We start from the raw sequence: 17,411 nt of genomic DNA, 5'->3' as shown, positions 1-17,411 counted from the left end.
GGCAAGTTCAGCCGCTTATCTGTGCGAAGTGTAACAATGCATCTGAATTTGTATTTTGTCATGTCTGATTGTCTTATTTTTAAAAAATATTCTCGCAAATGGTCCTTGCATATTGCGTGAACATAAGGCTGAGTTAGAAACTTGTATCATTAGTATTCAAGTGCTATGATTGGAAATCTAAATATGGAGGAAACGGGTATTGAAATGTAGGCCATTTTTGATAGAATCCTGCCAAAAGGCTGATGTATTTGTTGGCTTGTATGAAGTGCATTAACCATATGAATTTATTGGATTTAGTACACATCTGGAATGTCCATAACGATCTCAATTCTACTTTGCGAGGCAGAAATGGACTCTTTTTAAGTTTCTGTTAAGTTGAAAATGATGATAAAGGATTAGATTGGGAAATTTTGAGTAGTTATTTTAATCAATGTTGAAGTCTAACTCCTGGTTCATTCTGAGTTAACAGACCTTAGCAGGTGTAATGCGAAGGGCACTATATTTGTACTTGGGCAATAAAGGTAAAATTGCCCAGGCTTTAGATCCAGACTGTTTACCCATAGATGACTGGAGGTTGAGGATTTTGGGTGGGGTCGAGGTTGTGCTTGATTGTGAGAGGTTGTGCTGATGAACAGCTTGCTGACACTACAATGATGATCGTTTGAGCATGCTGGTGCTTAAGGAATCGTATGGTAGCAAAAATCTATGCAAAGACATAATACTTGTATGGTTGAGTTAGAGCAATATTTGAATCTATTCGACGAAAAATGACATCTGCTATTTAGCCCACGACTAGTTGCTGCCATGTTATGACTCACCCAAGTCTCCCTGCTATTTTGATTTGCTGCAATAACATATGGACATATGAAATAGGAGTGGAAGTAGGCCATTTGGCCCGTTGAACCTGCTCCACCATTCAATAAGATCATGACTGATCTGCTTGTTTCCAGAGCCACATTCCCATCTACCCCCAATAACCTTAGGTTCTTTGTAAGCAAGGGAATCGAATCGACTTCCAAATTAAAAATATTCAATGACCCATCTTCCACTGCCTGCTGAGGCAGAGAGATGCACAACCCCCTCCGAGAATACATTTTTCCTCATCTCTGTCCTAAAAGAGTGACCCCTTATTTTAAAACAATGCCTCTGGGTTCTGGACTTCCCACAAGAAGAAACATCCTTTCCACATGCACCTGAGCAAGACCACTTCGGATCTTTGTTCTTCAATCAAGCCACCCCCTCACTCTTCTAAACTCCAGTGGAAACAAGCCCAGCCTGTTCAACTTAGCCTTGTAAAACAAGTATGCTTAAATCGCCTGTTGTTTCTTCCAAGTAAATAGTGAGCAAGACCATGAGATTCACTGGTTTAGCATTGAAGATCTTACATATGTAGCTCTTGATTTTTTTGCCAGTGGCATCTGCTGGAAAATGTCTGGGCGTGCATAGATGAGCACATGCCGATGAATGAATTCTACATCAGCCTTGGATGCAATGTGGCTCCCATGATTAAATAGCCTTGTGGTACTCCCTGCCTTAGCTTACTGATGGTGAATAGTCACTTGGATGAAAGTACATGAGGCCTGTCAGTGAAAAGAAGTATGAGCACAAATTGACAGACTTATACAGTGGAGCAACCTGACCTCTTGTACACCTGCGGTCATCAGGAGTTAGCAGATTTGACCTTGTATATGTTGTGGTCCCTCCCCAGATTCGGGCTGCTGCCCACTGTCACAATATCATAATTCTTGTCACTGAAAGCACGTAAAAGTATAATGAGAATGCCTGCTTGTGTTAGTTGCAGCAGATAACACTAGCACCTTCTATTCATTCTTCATGTTTAACACTTCTTATTTCCTCTCCTACGAGACAAAGAAAGAGAATGTTGTGTGGCGCTCGTCAAAATCCACAGTACATTTGAAAAGGCCAAGGGATCTGTCAGTTGTGTAGTGTACAAAGAGGTATCCCTGCCCCTCTGACTTTCTTTTGTTTGTGAAATAATTGAGGAAATCAGTAATGTGGATGCTTGGACATGCTTGTGATCCGAAGTGACCTAAGTTAAACTTGTCTTCTGGAATAAAGTGTTTAGCATTGCCAACCTGTTGAGCAAGAGTGTAGCGTTTCATGGCTTGGTTGAAGCATTTGCGTTTCATAGTGTAGAATATGGGTCTTCAAAAAGAAGAAAAGATGCAGAATGGTCAACACAGACCCTAAATCAGCAGCAAAATGTTTATACATTTGATAAAACCGATTTGCTAAATGTCTGAACCTGTTACTTCAACTTGTACGGCAAAGCCTACATTTGACCACCAGAGGGAGAGTTGTCTAGCATAGATCACGACTGACCTCTTGTGGTAAACATTGCATTTTATCTTGAAGAAAAATTCAAAAATATTTAAGTGTGAAGTTTCTGTGGTTCGAATAAGATCACAATTTATACTTTATTAACATGTGTGTCTTTTGAAAACTTTGTTTCAATCACTCACGTTTTATAGCTTTTGATTTGGTTTATTATTGTCACATCTATTAGTATACAGTGAAAAGTATTGTTTCTTGCACGCTATACAGACAAAGCATACTGTTCATGGAGAAGACAAGGAGAGAGTGCAGAATGTAGTGTTACAGTCATAGCTAGGGTGTAGAGAAAGATCAACTTAATGCGAGGTAGGTCCATTCAAAAGTCTGACAGCAGCAGGGAAGAAGCTGTTCTTGAATCGATTGGTACGTGACCTCAGACTTTTGTATCTTTTTCCTGAAGGAAGAGAGAATGTCAGGGGTGCGTGAGGTACTTAATTATGCTGGCTGCTTTTCCGAGGCAGCGGGAAGTGTAGACAGAGTCAGTGGATGGGAGACTGGTTTGCGTAATGGATTGGGCTACATTAGCAAGCTTTTGTAGTTACTTTTTGTAGTTTTGTAGCTTCCATAATCAGATAATATTCGTACTGCATGGTACAGTGCTGGGCCATACGAACCATCAAAGTTTCAGGTTCCATCCTTGCCTGCACCAACTGGATAAAAAAGAAATTTCATTTATAAAGTATCTTTCTCATCCTTGCAAAGCCTTTCACAGTCAGTGAATGGTGTGTGTTCTAATATAGTCAAACAAAATCAATTTGCCCACTGAATCCATGAACAAAGATTAAATAAGGAACCATAAATCCATCGTAGTTTTAATTGGCCAAGGCAATAAAAATGTGTTTTTACCCAAATAGTGACGTGGGATTTTTCACACACGTTTTAACAGGGAAATGTGACCTCGATTTAATCTCATCCAAGATAACACTTCTGACAATCTACCACTCCATTATCGTTGTACTGAGCTGGTAATCTTAATTTATTTGCTCAAGTTCCGAAAGTGAGTGTACTGCCACTTAATGATATCAATGCTGCAGCAATCAGAGGCTATCATTTGTCTCATTACACCTGGGCTTGGGGAGGGAAAAATAGCCAATGATCCTTCAGGGTATATTGCACTATGCCCTGGCGCAAAAGTGTTAAACCTTGAGAAAACTGATTTGGGCTACACTGAGAAGCCCTCTGCAGTTAAATTTCATACGAAGAATGACAGTTGATTGAAGTAAAGGAGGATGTCCAGCCCTGGTGAAGCCATAATGCAATCCAGTTGTTGAAAAATTCCATCTTTTTTAATGGAGAAAATGTGAATGGTCTTGTATCCTTTAACCAATGAATGACTGGGTCAGTCAGTCTGAATTGATTGCATGCCACCTTATCTTGGCACTCTTAATCAACAGTGAGGTGAGAAAGCTTCCGTCCTGCTTAGCTGTCTATAGACCATCATGTTTTTCTCTCAAATACATACAGATATCAGAGAGACAGGAACTCAAATGTTATTGGATTCCAATAGTTATGGATTGGGGGTATCTTGGCTCCACTGATATGTGTATTCTATTTGAGCTTGTTACTCCAAGCTGAACACAACACACTTCCAGAAAGAAGTATTAAGTCTTGTTTTTAATGATTCACTCCCCCCCGCCCCCCCAAAAAAGAAAACTGGTGCAGTGCAGAGGAACTATGCCCAAGTACTTCCACATCTGTACTGTCCAAAGGATCAGTGCCAACACCCATTCCACGTTCCTCAATAATGCCCGGGTGGAGGTAGTGCGTGTTTTAGCATGGCTGGGTTTATCATAAAGACAAAAACTGCAGTAGAACTGTGTTACTGCTTAGAGAGCATATGTCCAATGTCAGAATAACAGCCTTGTTAGATTTTTAAAAGCATTGTGGGTTGCTTTACGAGCTGATATGATTTGATGGTAATGCCATTAAGGTGTTGCAGAGGCTGCTATTTGTGCTCTGTATAGGCAAGACCTCCGAGAATAGACCAGTTGTTGGTTTGAATCTATGTGTGCATTCTTTTCTTTGTGTTAAAATTCACAACCCTGAACATAATGAGGACATTCCACAAAAAGAAAATTAGTGTGGCGTCGGGATTTTGTTTCATCAAGAATATTGAGAAAAGATCCTGAGATAGAAAATGAATTGTGGGTCCTCACATTTCAAATGTTGGAAGGCTGGGGGAAGCAACAAGAGGATTAAAGGTTGAAGTGCCAGTGTCATGAAGACCAAGTAAGAAAAAAGCGCACTGAGTTTGAAAGAGGGTTTTTTGCCGATCAGAGAAGGATGAGATTCCAGAAAGTATCTGGCTTATTTGTGATGATAAGGGGTGCTTTTCTGTACAGCTGGGTTGTTTTGGGAAAAAAAAACATCGTGTCTCCAGGGTAAAGGGGAGTACTGGGAAGACAGTAAAATGAAGTATATATAGTGAGCAGTTTTGAGACACTACTGTCTGCAAGAAAAATGGTGACTCAGTTAGGATTCATGGGTCTTTCAATGAAAAAAATACATCGTAGAGTTCCCATGTAGAGCAGTATCAGTACTTTGTGCAAGCAAATAAAATTGCGCACACGTTGTTCATGCCAGCTTTTTTGGTACAATAAGAAGTAAAACCTTCATATTGGAGTGTTGCGTGCAGTTCTGGTCACCACACTAATGGAAGGACGTGGAAGCATTGGGGAGAGTGCAAAGAAGATTCACCAGGATGTTGTCTGGTCTCGAGGGTGTTGACTATGGGGCGAGGTTGAATAAACTAGGATTATTTTCACTGGAAAGACAGAGACTGAGGGAGACCTGATAGAGGTTTACAAATTATGAGGCATAGAAAGGGTGGATAGTCAGAGGCTTTTTCCTCAGGCTGGAAGTGTCAATTACAAGGGAGCACAGGCTCAAGGTGAGAGGGGGAAGTTGGTGCTTGGTTCCTCCCAACAAAGCAAGGAACCAAAACTTATTATGACTTGACAAAGATTCTTGAAGACCATTACTCGTCAAAGCCACTGATCATGGCGGAATAGCTTAGGTTCAACCGTAAGAATCAAGTGGAAGGTTGAAAGCATTGTTCAGTTTGTGGCAACCATAAAAAGGCGAGCACAACATTGACACAAAAACAGAAAATGCTGGAAAATCTCAGCAGATCTGACAGCATCTGTGGAGAAAGAATAGAGCCAACGTTTCGAGTCTGGCTGACACTTTGTCAGAGCATTAGCTTTGCCTTTGTCAGATGCTTTATCACGTTTACCTTTACCTGTTGAACAGATGCTGCCAACTAGTTCTGCTAATCTTTGTTACAAAGAAGAAAGAACAGTCCAGCACAGGAACAGGCCCTTTGGTCCTCCAAGCCTGCACTGATCATGATGCCCTAACTAAACTTTTAAAAAAAACTTCTGCTCTTACTCAGTCTGTATCTCTCTATTCCCTCCCCATTCATGTACCCATCCAGATGCCTCTTAAATGTTGGTACTGTGCCTGCTTCCATCACACCCTTTTCTGTGTGAAAAACTTCTCCCGCACATCTCCCTTAAACTTCCCCCTCTCACGTTGAGCCTGCGCTTCCTTGTAATTGACACTTCCAGTCTGAGGAAAAAACCTCTGACTATACACCCTGTCTATGCCCATCATAATTTTTTAAACCCTATCAGGTCTCCCTCAGCCTCTGTCTTTCCAGTGAAAACAATCCTAGTTTATTCAACCTCGCCCCATAGTCAACACCCTCGAGACCAGACAACATCCTGGTGAATCTTCTTTGCACTCTCCCCAATGCTTCCACGTCCTTCCACTAGTGTGGTGACCAGAACTGCACGCAATACTCCAAATGCGGCCTAACCAAGGTTTTATATAGCTACAACATGACTTCCCAACTCTTGTACTCAGTGCTGTGGCTGATGAAGGCAGGCATGCTGTATGCTTTCTTAATCACCTTGGCCACCTGTGTTGCCACCGTTGGTGAACTGTGGACTTAGATGCCCAGATCTCTCTATGTTAATGTTCCTAAGGGTTCTGACATTTACAGTATAATTCACACCTAAATTTGATCCTCAAAATGCAACACCTCGCATTTGTCTGGATTAAACTCCATCTGCATTTCTGTGCCCAAGTCTCCAATCTGTCTATATATCCTGTTGTCTCCTCTGACAATCCCTGGCACTGTCAGCAACTCCACTAATCTGTGTTGTTAGTTGCATTCGTACATCATTTGTTTGTGACAACTTCTCGAGTTCAAAGACATACCAGAAATGATCCAGTGTTGGGAAGGTGATAGATATGGTGGGCAGCACGATGGCACAGTGGTTAGCACTGCTGCCTCACAGCTCCAGGGACCTGGGTTCGATTCCCGGCATGGGTGACTGCCTGTGTGGTGTCTGCACATTATCCCCGTGTCTGCGTGGGTTTCCTCCGGGTGCTCCGGTTTCCTCCCACAGTCCAAAGATGTGTGGGTTAAGTTGATTGGCCATGCTGAATTGCCCATAGTATTGCAGGATGTGTAGGTTAGAGGGATTAGCAGGGTAAATGTGTGGGGTTGTGGAATAGGGCCTGAGGTGGGATTGTCGTTGGTGCAGACTCGATGGGCCGAATGGCAGCCTCCTGCACTGTAGGGTTTCCAAAAGGAGCGATAGCTGGAACGCATCATCCAAATCCTAATTTCAAATCATATGCGTCACAAAAGTTCAAGTTAACTGTCCGAGGTGGGTGTCTGCTGTGGAGATTGTGAATGTTCCTCCTCGCCTGCATGGAAGATTTTTTGAACAACTATACAAAGGACACCCTGGTATCGTCTGGTTGAGGAAATTAGCATGTAGTTATTTTTGGTGGCCAGGTTTGCATGCTGAGATTGAAGAAAAAGTGGAACACTGTCGATCTTGTGCATGACTAAGAAATACACCACCGTCGTCTCCTTTACATAATTGGCAGTGGCCTAAAATGACATGACGATGATTACATGTAGATTTTGCTGGACAGTTTGAGGATTGCGTATTCTTGGTCATAATTGATGCACACTCAAAGTGGCCAGAAGTTATCCTGAGATCTGCTACATCTGAACAAACTATTGTAAAAATTGACAAAAGTTTTGCGAGATTTGGTAAACAGGAACAGTTGAGCACGATTTCATGGTTCCCAGTTTACTTGACAAGTGTTTGAGGGTTATCTCAAAGTAAATGGTATTCAGCATATAAAATCCGCACCTTATCATTCATCAACCAATGGATTCACTGAAAGATTTGTACAATCCTTGCAACATTCTTTAAAAGCTTCAAATGAGTATGGTTTGATATCATGTCGTATGAATAGCTTTTTGACATGTTATAGAAACGCTACTCATGCGACTACCCAAAGTTCACCTGCATTTTACTCTTACAGAAAGTTGAGAACTACATTTGATTTGTTATTACCTTCAGAAACTTCAGAGATGGGGCATCAATGATAATCACAAGTTGGACGAGAAGCGAGGGCAAAACAACATGCATTTCAATAAGGAGATGGTGTTAGCGTGTAATTATGACACGAGTAAGAAATGGCTACCAGCCATAGTTTTAGCAAAAACAGCTTTTAGCAATTTCTTTCTTGGTTCAAACTGAAGGTGAATGAGTTTGGCAATGCCATCCTGACCAATTGTTGCCATCTCAATGATTTCTCCGAATCATCTCCAGAGGCACCAATTTCTTTAGTCCCGAGTGTTGTGAATACTACTTCGGAAGTGTTAGTTGAATCTGAGTTTACCAGTTATGTTTGGTAAAATGGTCGGCCGAAATGCAGTGAGTGTACCTTGATTGTTGAGAGCTTTACTTTCTCGGATATTGAATAGTGCGGTAAATTTCAGTAAATGAATACATGAAACATGTTTGTTCATATTGTTAAGGTGTTTTCTGCTGAAATGATGGCAGGTGGCTCAATTAGTGTCATATTTGGGGACTTGTCAATAATTAATTTACACCACTAACGTGGATTCAAGAGCTGGAAGTAAACTTCTTAAATTTGTGGATTGTACAAAAATAAATCCTGCCCCCACGCAATCTCCACAGTTCTTAAAAGATGTAGTGACAGTTTGTTCAAGTGAGTCAAAGGGAGATAATGCAGAGAATAACAATGGGGTTGATTATTCCAAACTCAAATCTCTTATGAGGGAAAATTGGAAAAACTCCTGCAATCTTGAAAGAGGACTTTGCAGAGATCATCATGGGATATTTGATCATCTGATCATAGGATGTTTAATAGCATGGAAAAAAGAAAGTCAGAAACTAACATTAAAGTAAAGGAGATATTGGTTCTAATGAGGAAAGGGCATTTTAGAACCAAGATCAGGTTGCTCCTTTCCAACAAGAATGTTTCTAAAACCCAAAATAAGCTGCCATTAGCTCGGTTATAAGAAATTGGATGCGGCTGTGTTGGTACTGAATGGTCTTTTTCAATGGCTGAGTTAGGATGGTTCAGATAGTCTTTTACAACAGTAAAGATCTTGTGAAGTGATGAAATAGTGAAGTAAAATTGTGACTTTGGGGGCAATATGCTCCAGCAGACATGAAGGAAAATAGAACCATAGAAAATTACAGCTCAGAAACAGGCCTTTTGGCCTTTCTTGTCTGTGCCGAACCATTCTTTGCCTAGTCCCACTGACCTGCACTTGGACCATATCCCTCCACACCCCTCTCATCCATGAACCCGTCCAAGTTTTTCTTAAATGTTAAAAGTGACCCCGCATTTACCACTTTATCCGGCAGCTCATTCCACACTCCCACCACTCTCTGCGTGAAGAAGCCTCCCCTAATATTCCCTTTAAACTTTTCTCCTTTCACCCTCAACCCATACCCTCTGGTTTTTTTCTCCCCTAGCCTCAGCGGAAAAAGCCTGCTTGCATTCACTCTATCTATACCCATCAAAATCTTATACACCTCTATCAAATCTCCCCTCAATCTTCTACGCTCCAGGGAATAAAGTCCCAACCTATTCAATCTCTGTCTGTAACTCAGCTTCTCAAGTCCCGGCAACATCCTTGTGAACCTTCTCTGCACTCTTTCAACCTTATTTACATCCTTCCTGTAACTAGGTGACCAAAACTGTACACAATACTCCAAATTCGGCCTCACCAATGCCTTATATAACCTTACCATAACACTCCAACTTTTATACTCGATACTCCGATTTATAAAGGCCAATGTACCAAAGGCACTCTTTACGACCCTATCCACCTGTGACGTCACTTTTAGGGAATTCTGTACCTGTTTTCCCAGATCCCTCAGTTCAACTGCACTCTTCAGAGTCCTACCATTTACCCTGTACGTTCTACTTTGGTTTGTCCTTCCAAAGTGCAATATCTCACACTTGTCTGCGTTAAATTCCATTTGCCATTTTTCAGCCCATTTTTCTAGTTGGTCCAAATCCCTCTGCAAGCTTTGAAAACCTTCCTCACTGTCCATTACACCTCCAATCTTTGTATCATCAGCAAACTTGCTGATCCAATTTACCACATTATCATCCAGATCATTGATACAGATGACAAACAACAATGGACCCAACACCGATCCCTGCGGCACACCACTAGTCACAGGCCTCCACTCAGAGAAGCAATCCTCCACAACCACTCTCTGGCTTCTTCCATTGAGCCAGTGTCTAATCCAAATGAGTGTGGTTATTGGAGGTCAATGATTCAGTCCCAGGACATGGCTACCAGAGGTCCTTGAGACAGCTTCCTAGGCCGTGGCCATCTTTTTGCTTCATTGATGATTTCCTCCATCATAAGATCAGAAGGAGGGATGTTTGACAATAAAGCAGTTTTTGGCAGCACGCAGCAAAATCTGGACAGCATCTGTGCCTTGGACTAATGCATGGCGAGTAAGATTGCGCCTGGGAATGAAGATCTCCATCAAGAGCGAGCCTAATCAATACTCTTAACATTCAGTTACAGCAATTTGTCTTGTTGGTGCTTTAAAAATATCACGCAAGCTTACTAGGAGCCTCACAAGAACATTAGCAAAGAAAGTATATCAGGCTGCATGATGATTTTAGGTCAGATGACCAAAATCGTTGTCAGAGATTCAATTAATTAAGTTAATTAAAACCTATTAAGTTAACATTACTGAATTCCCCACCAGCAACATCCTGTGTGTCGATCATGACCAGAAACTGAACTGGAGCAGAGTTAGTTATCAATGGTTCCTGCCTTGAGGTGGTTTTGAGATTGCTATTGCCTGCATTGCAGGATATCAATAAAGGTCAGAAAGATGCTACTAGGCACTCGAGGCCAAGCTTGGATTACTGCCAGGGGCTGGTGGCATTCGGAGTGCGAATGTACTAAAGTGAAAGGCTCACCACCCGATTCCCCAAAACCTTGCCTCCACTTGAGAGCCAGAAGCCAGGATTGTGAAAAAATATTCTCCCTTTACCTGGAAGGATGCAGCTACAACAGCACTCAATAAGCTTGCCATCATCCAGGACAGAGAGGTTTTTGATTGGTATCCCTAACTGTTTAAGCCATTCATTTCATTCTCCAATGACATGATATGTAGTGTGTACTGTGCAGGAGTTCTAGTGCAGCAAGTCACCAAGGTATTATGTTACATCCACCATCTTCTCAAGGTCCTTCTCCAGTCTCTCATCATCCTAACTTGGTTATACGTTACCGTTCTTTCATTACCACTGGATCAAAAATCTAAAAACTTCCTCTCGAAGTGCTGGGTTCCAATGACCGGTGACCCAGGACTTATCAACAAGACTGTATTAATTAATTCGAGCAACTCTTACATGCTTCCACTCTGCCCGTGCTCCAGGGAGAGGTCCCACAATTGTGGCGTGACCTTTAAGTAGTTGTACCATCACGTGATTACTTAGTCTACATCTTTTTCGTTTTAAGTTGGGACAACTATTGGTACTGCAATATAACTGTGTGCACAAAGAGTAATTTAAAATGGTAATTGAGCAGGCTGACAGCACATAACTATTTACATAGGGAGAACATGGATCAAGCTGCTGTATAGACCATCATAGCTCCCCCACCCCACCAAACCTCCTGTTTTGTTTTAAAGATGAAGGCCAGTTGTAGACTGGAATCTTGTATTTGGTTTGGTCATAAGCGCTGAGCAGTTGGCTGTGCTGTAGGTGCTCTTGGGCTGGTGTTCTCAGTGTGGATGCTCTGGGTTTTTCTTGTGTACCCAGTAGGTGCAGGATTTGGTCTAAGCCTCTGGAGGAGCCTCCGTTTCTAATGGTGTAGGGGGCCAGTATTGTGGGCTGGATGGCTGTGGTTCCAAAACCTGTAGTAGGTGACTCCAGTTGCATACATATAGTGGACACCATCTGAGGCTACCACCTAACTGGCTGCAGGGCATGGCTGTGTACCATGACCAACCTGTCATGGCCACATGTGGTCCAGATTCTGACAGTTTGACCAAGTGCTAAAGGGGCCAAGTCTTGTAGACATTACGATCGCAGTACCTTTTTCTTCAATGCTCATCATTCCATGAGGGCACCACTCTCATTGGTTTTGATATTGGGCTGTAAGAGGGCCTTAGCTGCAGGAATTATTCCTAGAGCACCGAGACAACAGTTGCTGTGCTCATGAAGGCAAACCCTGTCTTGGTACATTTCGTAGGCTGAGGAGTGCAGCATGGCAATGTGTGATATCGGGTACATTTCTCTAGTAGATGTAGTACTGCCCATTTCGCGAGACCCGTTGGACTGTAGCTGTAGGGGGCTGCTCATGATATGCTCAAATTTCCATGTGTAGGAAATCCCTAAACTCTGGAGCTGGCGAGCATTATTCATCATTCTCTGAGGGATACCTTGTGTGGCGAAGTGACTCTATGTTAATCTTTATGTCCGTCAGGTGGTTGAGTACATACTACCCAGAATACGAGTTGAGGATAAAACGAAGACATATGTCATGTTCTTGCTCCATGCATCGTTGGAAAACCTTGCTGCCAGTGGAGATCCCATAGGGCATGTGAAGAAAACAGTATTTGCCTTCTGCAGACCTGAATATAGTCCAGACTTCAAGTGGAATTTGCCAGAATCCGCATTTCGCAACCAAGATGTTGACTTTTCTATTGGGCGTGTCAGCAACTATCTTCCAAGGGTGGTGAGGGCTGTGCAGCGCCTTGTTTAAGTGCACTGGGCAAAGGCAAATGTTGACCGTGCCATATTTGTTTATTGCAGTAACATTGCTGAAACCATTTTGTGGCCTTGTCTATGGGAGTAATGACACCCAATGTGATGATCTGATGCAGCTTGTTGACAGCTTTCTGCTTCATAGCTAAGGGTATTCTTTTTGGAGCACAGACTATTCGTGACATTGAGTCGTCTAGCCTCGTGGTACAATGCAAGTAGCTTACCGATCATATCACAGTTAAAAAGTTCCTGAGGCCTGGTGTTGCAGAGCATGTACCTCTGGACCAAGATGGATGAGCCCCAGTGTGATGCTGCGCCAAAGACCTAACAGTGGCCTTGCACTCTGTGAAACTTGAAGCTGTCCTGTGTGCTGATGGTTTATCCATCATCAACCATGAGGTCCACCTGGGTATTGGGGTCTGGTGCTAAATGTAGGTCTCGTTCCCGCAGCGTTTGCCTGGGCGGTAATTTGCACTTTGCTCCGATGTCAATTGTTTGCTTTAGTTTTGTGTTGCTGCAAACCATCTCACCCTTCTCGATAACTGTGTTGACACTATCACAGTGTAGTGCTGTTGGAGGCTCAGTGGTTTGGTTGTTCTGACTTAGCTCCAGCTCATCTACCTTGCTCAGACTCTGAACCCTTGAGGAATGGCTGGCTGCAATGTGGCTGCTGGCATTGGAAAGCTGCTGTGATTTAAGTCTGCAGCATTTTGCAAAATTATTTCATTTGCTGTATTTATTGCAGTGTTGACCAAAGACGCTTTTCTGTTCTGAAGGTGATGGTCACCACAGTTGGGGCAGAGCCTGCCCTGTACCATTTTAAAAACTTCTGCTTCCTTCTAACTCATTGCTGATTTTTTTTCTGACTGTTGAACATGCATGTGCTCATGGTTGATTGCAATGTTAAATCTTTTTCCTGAAGGAGCTACTTGCGGACAAGATCACTAGGGGCCCCACAGCCTATGCGATCTCTGACTAACTCATCAGTTTTCTTGCTAAAATATTTAAAGTTGCAATATATGAGTGTAGCAATTCATCAAGTCATTGCTTGATAGTGTAGAATGCACTCCTGTTGAGTATGGCTTTGTTCATTGGCAAGCAAATGTTCTCGAACATTTTTAACAGTACCTTGGGTCCTCCTTCTCCTCCATTTGGAGCTTGTGTGCCTTTTTTGATTTGTCCAACAAACCAGTGCAGCAGTAAATGCGCCACTCTTTTTCAAACTTTCCCTGGTTGTCCACAATGTTTTAGTCGAACACTAGCAGGCCAATGTGGTAAAGTCCTTGTGCCATATTGCCACCTCCTGACGCCACACAGAAGTGCTGGGTTCTGAAGCCTGGCAACCAAGAACTTAACAATAGTTCATTCAAGTCCTGTGAGCAGCTCTTGCACGTTTCCACTCTGCCTGCATTCTGGGGAGAACTTCCACACTTCCAACAACCCCTCCCAAACAGTACTGTTACGGTAACTTCAGCACCTGAACGCAGCAGTTCAAGCAAGCTTGCCATCACCTTGTGGGTGCCCAGTGATGGACAATAAATGTGGGTCCTGCCAGTGATGCTCACAGTCTGCAAATAAATAAATTTTAAGAAGTCGCAATGCTCAGTGCACCATATTTTGCTGTACTTGACCAGAACATGAAAATAACTTTAATTCAAAACTACTGAATGTCTGAAAATTCTGTTCTGATAAAGAAACAAAAAGCGGAAACCCTATCATTTGTGGTTATCTTGTAACCCATGTTCCTTATCAGCTGCACAGCAATCTGAAAGTTCCAACACAGGCCAAGTATACGTCAGCCCACTTCGGTTACTGTGCAGCTGCACAAAAACATTAAAAGGTCATGCCCACTTGCATTAATTGGTTGCGCACGCCTTTCATTCTTTAGAACTAAAATTTTTCTGCTCTTCATTGTTAGTTTGGATCTTAACCTGTCAGTTGCATCATATTTTAGCTTATCATTTAGCTTGTCAGTAACTGTCACTAAGATTCACTTTCTGGCTTTACAATCCCTAATGCATTGATACTCTGCCTTACTGAACCAGCCAATTTCTAACTACTTTTTGATAGCAGCTTGTAGTGACATAAATCTCCAAAGCATAATCATAAGGGGATTTACTCACACCATGCATTGGCACTTGAATATTTCACTTCTGAATAAAGTGGTTGAATGTAGCCCAAGTTTGAACTCTCTCAGCAACAGTATCATTGGATGAATTTACCACCAGATAATTGTGGCTCTGAGGTCAAGAGGTTCATTTGTAACTTGCTAACGCACATGTCCCCCCCCTACCCCCACCTGACCCTGTCATCTGATTGTCATATATGTACAGCAGTCAAGTGTAAGCCAAGAAGCAGAATTCCTCTTAACTAGTTTGCTGCTGCTTGTGGCTGTTTTACCAGGTTTTTGCTCCATAAAAAGTGTATAAAAAGCACTTGGAGCCGCTGTGACTGGCATGGTGGTAAATATGTATTAGTTTACTGATCAGGAATGGGAACCGAGTATTTCCCCCACCGTCCCCACACTTAGCCAGTACTATTCAGTATGAGATCAGCTAGTTTACCCAGGGATTGGATTAGGGACTTCGTTCTGTGGCTCACTGTCCTAGTACAGAGTGAATTTATCCATGAAAACTGGGGAGGAATCCTTGTTGACATGTTTTATATTAACTATTCTAAAACATAACATTTTTGCAATTCTTAGTTCAATTTCTATATTTGTTTGCAATGTTATAAATAATTTATTTACACCCTTGTTTCTCACATTAGTTTAAAAATGTCTTCACAGTACTACTGTATCTGATCTTCAAACAGTGATATCTCTCACATTCCAGTGAAGTGTAAATGGTGGGCGTATGAATTCTTTGTGCTGCTGTACTGGCGGCATTTGTTTCCTTGCTAGGATTCCAGCAAAGCAGGTGTTTGATATTATTGTACTGTCAACTTGAGCTGTGGGAAATGCTAACACTGTTCCTGATCTTGGCCATCAAAACTTGAAATCTGATGAGAGAGTCACATGAGAATATTTTGGTTTTTCTAACTGTTGAGTGAAATGCTGATGGTCTCTGGTCTGTTAGTTGATGAAAGTGATGAATTAATGTTCTTGCAGAAGTAAATCTTTCAGCCAGGTTGCACAGTGTACGCATGGATCTGGTTGTAGGACAGAAAAAAGTAAGTTCAGTTTATCTCTTCGTGTCACAAGTGTGCTTGCATTAACACGGAAGTTACTGTGAAAATCCCCTAGTCTCCACACCGGTGCCCGTTTAGATACATTGAGGGAGAATTTAGCATGGCCAATGCACTTAGCCAGCACGTCTTGTGGACTGTGGGAGGAAACTGGAGCACCTGGAGGAAACCCAAGTAGATATGAGGAGAACGTGCCAACTCTGCACGGGCAGTAACCCAAGCCGGGAATCGAACCCAGGTCCCTGGCATTGTGAAGCAGCAGTGCTAACCACTGCCATCGTACCGCCCATTAGAGTGTGAGGAGGCTCTAGTCAAGTGTAAATACTGGCCCAATTGATTTAAATGGTCTATTCCTGTCCTGCAGTTTCTATTTAATTTGATGCAATTTTTATATAACTTTGGGATCAGTGAGGTGAATAAATAAGGATGGCAATATTCGAGCATTATTTAGCGCTCTCTCGTCTTGGCACTAATGCGTCTGTTGAGTAACTATTATCTAGAGTGTTATCAGCTGCATAGTTTAGTATAGCATGAAGATGACCAGAACTAAAATGGAGCTGAGCTGACTGCCCCACAGCTTCTGTTTATACTCGTCACCAGTGACATCTTCGTCACTCTTGCCCTTCAGAGGTACTGGAGCAAACCTTCACAAAGGGAATCCATTTGTGTTAATATTTTTACTGACACAAGCCACAGCTGCTTTGCGACAATTTTCTTTGACTCCCTGACTGTACCAACGGGTTTTCAATTCACCTTCCCCTATCACCCCACTCAGCTCATCCAACTGTAAGTGTGATCTTTTCCTGTGCTTTAGAATCCATACAGTTAAGAAAGAGGCCATCCAGCCTGTTGAGTCTGCACTGACTCCCTGAAAGAGCATCCCACCCGGGCCATCCCCTCCGCCCATCCCCATAACCCCACGTATTTTGCATGGCTAAACAACCTAACCTACACATCTTTGGACAAATGGGCAATTGAGCGTGACCAATGCACCTAACCTGCTCCTCTTTGGACTGTGGGAGGAAACCAGAGCACCCGAAGGATACCCATGCGCACACGGGGAGAACGTGCAAATTCCCCAGTCACCCAAGACTGGATTGAACCCAGGTCACTGGTGCTGTCAGGCAGCACTGCTAACCACTAACCTTTACCTCTTAAGCTCAAATTCTCTGGTGCCTTCCGTGCTGGGTTTCATGAGCTTCACTGCAGATGAACTGCAGCTCATTCAAAACTCAACTACGTTTATCATGTCTTCCACTCGCTCATCACTTCTATCTTTGTTAATTTCTACTGGCTCCAAGTGTCCAAGGCATTGAGTTTAAATCATTGTTTACAGTTTCTACCATTGTGTTTTACATTTATAATACTGCAGTCTTTCAGTCTTGTTTCTCTGTCCATTCAATCCTATGAATTTTGCTTCTCTCCACACTGCTACTTGTGTGAGGCCTTAATTTTTCTGACCATATTCTCTCAATGAGCCTCACTGTCTTGTTACTACCCACCTTCCCTTAAATTATCTTCTCAAAACCCATATTTGTAACCAGATTTTTAAATTAACTCTCCTTGTATTGCACAGTATGTACTTTTCCCTTCAAGGTACATTTGATCACGGCACCACTAAACTAGGAAAATAGGAATTCTACACTTGATTACTATCCAATGAACTGCCACATTGAAACTTGTCAGCAGATGCTTTTACACTTTTGCAGTATCATCGCCTCATGACTCCCAAGCCTTGCATAATTATTATACTATCAAGTATAAATCTCTTGGTCTGTGCT

The 17,411-nt window shown here is 42.4% G+C and overlaps 1 protein-coding gene and 1 long non-coding RNA gene across 3 annotated transcripts in view; one reads left to right on the top strand and one right to left on the bottom strand.

Moving 5' to 3' along the window:
- Window positions 1–17,411, top strand: part of tmcc2 (transmembrane and coiled-coil domain family 2) — a 141,685-nt gene that overhangs the window by 63,737 nt on the left and 60,537 nt on the right. The window lies entirely within an intron of this gene.
- On the bottom strand, window positions 2,901–17,228 carry LOC144511774 (uncharacterized). Its single transcript, XR_013500910.1, has 3 exons — window positions 16,782–17,228; window positions 15,272–15,594; window positions 2,901–3,005 (listed from the first exon to the last, which is right to left on the bottom strand). It is a non-coding gene; the product is annotated as an uncharacterized LOC144511774 (long non-coding RNA).

The sequence above is a fragment of the Mustelus asterias genome, chromosome 25 (genome assembly GCF_964213995.1).
Source record: "Mustelus asterias chromosome 25, sMusAst1.hap1.1, whole genome shotgun sequence".
NCBI lineage: Eukaryota > Metazoa > Chordata > Chondrichthyes > Carcharhiniformes > Triakidae > Mustelus > Mustelus asterias.
This window is presented reverse-complemented; position numbering and strand designations above follow the sequence as displayed.